Raw genomic sequence first — 6781 nt, forward strand, 5'->3', positions numbered from 1 at the left:
TGTCCTAACTGTCGTAAAATGCTCAAAATTTAAAGTGCTTAGAACTGGTTCAAAGTTAAATGACTGGAAAGTGATCGTCTTCCCGATTCCGTGCCGCAAACGGTTCGAAAAACGGTCGCCGTATGAGGAAGTTATGGCAAAAAGAAGAATTTGTCCATAACATTAGAAATTTTAATTTTTCAAAAAAAAATTAAAAAAGGAATATTCCGCCGGGCACGAAATCCGAGGCAACCACCAAACATTAAATGTAACTGCAGTTAAGTTGGCGGAATTTTGGCAGGAGCGCCAAATTTGGCGGATCCGCCATAATTGGCAGAGCTATCTGGAGTTAACTAAAGTTAGCTGGAGTTTTTCTAGGGGCAAACTGGAGAAACTTTAAACGGCCATAACTTTGGCTAGGAAAGTCGGTTTTGGACGAATTTTTTTTTTATTTTTGGTATTTTCGACCTTCTGAAGCCATTGGTGCAGGTCTTACAGCCATCTGGGGTCATTTTCAGAGGTTTTGGAGCTGTGAAAGTTATAGGAGCCACTAGGGCCCAGTTTTGTGAAGACTGGATAGGGTTGCAGGTATCCATTGGAGGTGATCCAATAGTCAATCCTAAAGGATTCAAGTGTTATGAATCCATTTTTACCATCTATTTCTCCTGTAGATGCTTCTATTCAGCTGTATTTTCAATTTGAGCATTTAATAAAAACAAGGACAAGCCCGGTTGGGAGCTTTGGACCCAGCAGACGTAGCCCTAGAGGGGGTGAACTACTTTATCAACTTCTTTTGCATTTGTGGTTGATTTATTTTGTAGAAAAAATTCATTTTAATGTGTTGAACAGTAAAAGGAAATAACTCTGCTATGCTTAAATGGGTCATAAACAGCTGCAAATTTCATGTGTTTTCTTTCTGCAAGACATGGAAATCTTTTAAAAATGTTTAATTCTGAATTGAATACCTTGCAAACAAATTTCAAGTAGTTTCAAATTCAGATCAAGTTGGTATCAGAGCTCAGAGTTTTTTGTGCAAATATCTTCTAACTGTCTTGCAAAGTATTGATGCTTACTAGGTTGAAACTTAAAAGAGGGGAAGGACAGTTGACTAGAGAACGAGAGAATCCTCAGTCAAGGAAGGCCAAAGAGCCATCACCTCCACCTTCAATTTCACCCTCAAGAGTCTTAGCAGAAGCTTCAAGGATGTCTGAACATGAAGGAGAAATTCCTACAGAGACAGATCCAAGAGAAGAAGAAAGAGTCTTCAGAAAAGCTTTCTTGGACCTCACTGAAATGGTGAGGATATTGTACCAAGAAAGAAATGAGAAATTGGCTGGAGAAGGGTCCAAACATCCACATGAAGGAGAGGGCTCCTCAGGAGGTAAGAATGATGATGATCATTCTATCCACCACCCCCATCTTCACCTTCTTCCTCTTCATCCTCGTCTTCTTCCGTTCATAAGCATAGATCCTCTGGAAAAAGTCCTTTTTTGAAGCTTGATGTAAAATTCGAATTACCTATGTTTAATGGTGAAGTGAATGCAGAAAAGCTTGACAACTGGATTAAGCAGTTGGAAGTTTACTTGAGGATCCAAAATATGCATGATGATGCCACAAAGATTCAGTTGGCTTCTTTGAGAATGGATGGAGCAGCACTGGTCTGGTGGGAGGCCAAGACTAAAGAGGAGATCAAAAAATTTGGTAAGGTTACCTTAACATGGCCTGAATTTCTGTTAGCCATTAAAAAACAGTTTTATCCTCTTGCTCACATGCAGAAGGCCATTATGAATTGGCAAAATTTCAGACAACTTAAGGGTCAGAGTGTCCAAGACTACACCCAAGAATTCAGGAGAAGAGCTCTCTTGTTAGGGGTAGATTTACAGACCCAAGAAACCTTGCTAAAATACATCGTTGGCTTGCATAGATACCTTAGACACACCATCTTGATGTTTAACCCTACTAGCCTGGACGAGGTTTGTGTCCAAGCTACCCATTTAGAGGCAAGGGGAAAAAACACATTTGAAGAGGGTAGAAACAAGCCCCTCAAGGGGAAAAACAAAGAGAAAACCTCCAAGGGAAAGAGCAAAAGGAATGCATCTGTCAAACAGGAGAGTGAGAAAGTGATCTGTAAACACTGTTCTAAACCAGGCCATGAGGAGAAAAACTGTTGGAAATTATATCCTAAAAAAAGACCTCAATTTAACAAATCCAAAGGGAAACAGAAAACTGCTGCTACTACATCTACACCACAAGATTTAGGGGAAGATTCAGGTGATGAAACCAAAATTGCAGCCATGGGTTTGAAAAACTTGAAGGGAAAAGAAATTGAAACTCAAGCTAGCACTAGTACCTCAAACTGCCATGTACAAGCTCCTAATGAGGAAGAAAGAATTGAACTGTTTCATGTGAGGGTGATTTCAAAACATACTAAAATTGACACACTTTTTGGTAGTGGGTCACAAGCAAACCTTATATCAGAGGACTTGGTCAAGCAGCTTAAACTTGAGACCGTTCCACATCCGAAGCCATATCCACTTGGATGGATTTGCAAGGATGCAAATTTACAAGTTTCAAGAAAGTGCACATTGCGCTTTGCAATTACTGCACATTTTATTGACATAGTTGAACTTGATGTGGTACCTTTTGATATAGCAGGAATTGTTTTGGGAAGTCCTTACTTGTTTGACAGGAAAGCTATCTTTCATCGCCATGAAAACAAATATCATCTGTTCAAAGATGGCAAGGAGTTCATTGTTAGAGCTCATTGCAAGAAGACAAATATAGCGATGGTGAATGCAGGACATGTAAAAAGGCTGGTCAATTCAAGTAAGAATTTTGTTCTTCTTATGATTAAGCCCAAGGTTGATGTGAATCATGAGTCATTTGACAATTGTGATCCAAAACTTAAATCAGATCTGTATGATGTAGTTGATGCATATCATGAGATGTTTCAGGAGCCTACAAGTTTGCCTCCTAAGAGGGAGATTCAGCATGAAATCCATTTGCATCCAGATTGTCCTCTTCCAAACATAGGCATGTACCGCATGTCTATTATGGAGAATGCTGAAATAAAGAAGCAAATCAAGGACTTGTTGGACAAGGGTTTCATAAGGCCAAGTACTTCGCCATGTGGGTCACCGATTGTATTGATTCCAAAGAAAGATGGCACTTGGCGTATGTGTGTTGATTTCAGGGCCTTGAACAAGATAACGGTAAAGAATCGTTACCCATTCCCAAGGATAGATGATTTGCTAGACCAGCTGAAAGATGCTCGATATTTCACTAAGCTAGACTTGCACAGTGGATATCATCAAGTAAGAATTGAAGAAAGTGACATTTGGAAGACAGCCTTTAAAACCAAACAAGGACTCTTTGAGTGGCTTGTGATGCCGTTTGGTTTGTGCAATGCACCTGCAACTTTCATGCGGGTAATGGATGATGTCTTGTGTCCTTTTCTTGATGATTTCATTATTGTCTACTTAGATGACATCTTAATTTTCAGCAAGTCTAGAGAAGATCATGTCATGCATGTTAGAAAAGTACTTGATGTTTTGAAGAAGAATCAGTTATTTCTTAAAATGTCAAAGTGTGAATTTGGAAAGACTTCTTTGGTTTATTTGGGACACATAGTAGGAGGAGGTGCTTTGAGAATTGATCCTGCTATGATTGAGGCTATTGTGAAGTGGCCTACTCCCAAATCCATAACAGAGGTAAGAAGTTTTTCGGGTGCAGCGCAATATTGGAGGAAGTTTATCTCTAACTTCTCTTCTATAGCAGCTCCTATGCATGCAGTGACAAGTGTGAAGCATGCTTTCCAATGGGGAGGCAAGCAGCAAAAAGCTTTCGAATCTTTGAAAGAGAAGATTAGTTCAGCTCCAGTCCTTGCATTACTGGATTTGAGACAGCCATTTGAGATACAAACTGATGTTAGTGATTATGCTATGGGTGCAGTTCTTCTACAGCATGGTAAGCCTATTGCTTTTCATTCTGAAACTTTTAATGGTGCTGTTGTAAATTATCCTACATATGATAAGGAGTTGTATGCGTTGGTACAAAGCGTCAAAAAGTGGAAACACTACTTGATGGGCAAAGAAATTGTTATACATACCGACCATCAGCCCTTACAGTACTTGCAATCACAAAGCAAGTTACAACAGTCACGACACTTCAGATGGATGGGCTTCTTGCAACAGTTCCATTTGGTAATAAGGTATAAGAAAGGTACTTTGAATAAGGTTGCTGATATGCTTTCAAGGCCTATTATTGGTGTTGTTACTTTACTTAACAATGATTCCATTGTACATGATAGTTACATAGAACAATATGCATCTGATGATGACTTTAAAGATGTGTATGCTAACTTGAGTAAAGGAAATCATGTAGAGGAAAATGACTATCACATGCATAACAATTTGCTGTTTCATTTGGGCAAGTTGTGTATACCACAGGGGGAGAGGATAAATGTCATAAGAGAAGCTCATTCTTCTCTTATTGCTGGCCATTTTGGTGTGAGCAAAACAGTTGCACATCTACAGAGGTATTGCTATTGGCCTCGCATGGTAGATTCTGTTTCAAGGTTCATAAGAGGTTGTTCATTATGTGCTACAAGCAAGCCTAGCAATAGGAAGCTTGGTTTGTATACTCCTTTGCCGGTACCTTCTAGACCATGGGAGAGCATCTCTATGGATTTTGTAGGAGGTTTGCCAAAATCTCGAAAGCAGCATGATCATTTATATGTAGTAGTTGATCGTTTCAGCAAAATGTGTATACTTATGCCTTGTAAGAAAACTATAACTGCTGAACAAACTGCTGAATTATTTTTTCATCATGTATGGATTCACTTTGGTTTGCCTACTTCCATTATTAGTGACAGGGATTCCAGATTTGTGGGGAATTTTTGGTCCAACCTATGGGAGATGATGGACACAAAGTTGAAGAAAAGTACTGCTTTCCATCCGCAAACAGATGGACAAACCGAAGTTGTGAACAGAACCATTGTGCACCTCTTGAGAGGTTATTGCAGCAAGCATCCCAAGCTTTGGGATGAACATTTGCACTACATACAACATGCTTACAATGGTGCCAAGCACTCTTCCACAAACACCTCACCGTTTGAACCTTGTTTTGGTTATTTGCCAAAATCACCTCTTGATTTCATTCTTGAGAAAGATGTTGCCATTAAGGGACATAGTGACATTGACAAAGCTCGTTCATTCATTGAAAGGATTCAGCAAATACATCAGCAAATTCAAGAACAGCTTGAGAAGAGTCAAGGAAAGTACAAGGAAAGACACGACAAGCATAGAGTCAATCACAAGTTTCAAGAAGGAGATGAGGTATGGCTGTACATTAGTAAGGAAAGGATGCAAGGAGAAGGTAAAAAGCTGAAGCCTATTCGTTATGGTCCATTCAAAATCCTCAAGAAGGTTGGAAATAATGCTTTTCAATTAGATTTTCCTTCCTACATGCAAATGTATTCTGTTGTCAATGTGGAGAACTTACGTTTGTATGAACCTCCTTTGATTTCTGATCATGAAAGTGTTGTTCAGCTGCCATCTATAGAAGATTTCTCGCCAGAATTCTTAGATGAGCTGAAAGAAGATACAATCCTTGACAGAAGGACACGCACTTCAAGAAGGGGCAGTGTAGATTATGTTCAGGTTGGTTTCAAAGGAAGCAAATTGAACAAGGCAAAGTGGATGGAGGTGGACAGAGTGAGGGAGTTGTACCCTCACCTCTTTAACAGGTAGTTGAAGGCTTTTGGGGTCCAAAAGCTTCCCAATGGGGAAGTGTGATCAGGTGCTCATGTCCTAAGTGTCGTAAAATGCTCAAAATTTAAAGCACTTAGAACTAGTTCAAAGTTAAATTACTGGAAATTTCTCATCTTTCTGATTCCGGCGCCGCAAACGGTTCGAAAAACGGTCGCCGTATGAGGAAGTTATGGCAAAAAGAAGAATTTGTCCATAACATTAGAAATTTTAATTTTTCAAAAAAAAATTAAAAAAGGAATATTCCGCCGGGCACGAAATCCGAGGCAACCACCAAACATTAAATGTAACTGTAGTTAAGTTGGCGGAATTTTGGCAGGAGTGCCAAATTTTGCGGATCCGCCATAATTGGCGGAGCTATCTGGAGTTAACTAAAGTTAGCTGGAGTTTTTCTAGGGGCAAACTGGAGAAACTTTAAATGGCCATAACTTTGGCTAGGAAAGTCGGTTTTGGACGATTTTTTTTTTGATTTTGGGTATTTTCAACCTTCTGAAGCCATTGGTGTAGGTCTTACATCCATATGGAGTCATTTTCATAGGTTTTGGAGCCGTGAAAGTTCTAGGAGCCACTAGGGCCCAGTTTTGTGAAGACTGGATAGGGTTGCAGGTATCCATTGGAGGTGATCCAATAGTCAATCCTGAAGGATTCAAGTGTTCTGAATCCATTTTTACCATCTATTTCTCCTGTAGATGCTTCTATTCAGCTATATTTTCAATTTGAGCATTTAATAAAAACAAGGACAAGCCCGGTTGGGAGCTTTGGACCCAGCAGACGTAGCCCTGGAGGGGGTGAACTGCTTTATCAACTTCTTTTGCATTTGTGGTTGATTTATTTTGTAGAACAAATTCATTTTAATGTGTTGAACAGTAAAAGGAAATAACTCTGCTATGCTTAAATGGGTCATAAACAGCTGAAAATTTCATGTGTTTTCTTTCTGCAAGACATGGAAATCTTTTAAACATGTTTAATTCTGAATTGAATACCTTGCAAACAAATTTCAAGTAGTTTCAAATTCATATCAGATGGACTCCCTG

This window comes from Pinus tabuliformis, chromosome 5_2 (assembly GCF_031772625.1).
Source record: "Pinus tabuliformis cultivar Carrire ecotype Pingquan chromosome 5_2, CPIR1, whole genome shotgun sequence".
In the NCBI taxonomy this organism is placed as follows: Eukaryota; Viridiplantae; Streptophyta; class Pinopsida; order Pinales; family Pinaceae; genus Pinus; species Pinus tabuliformis.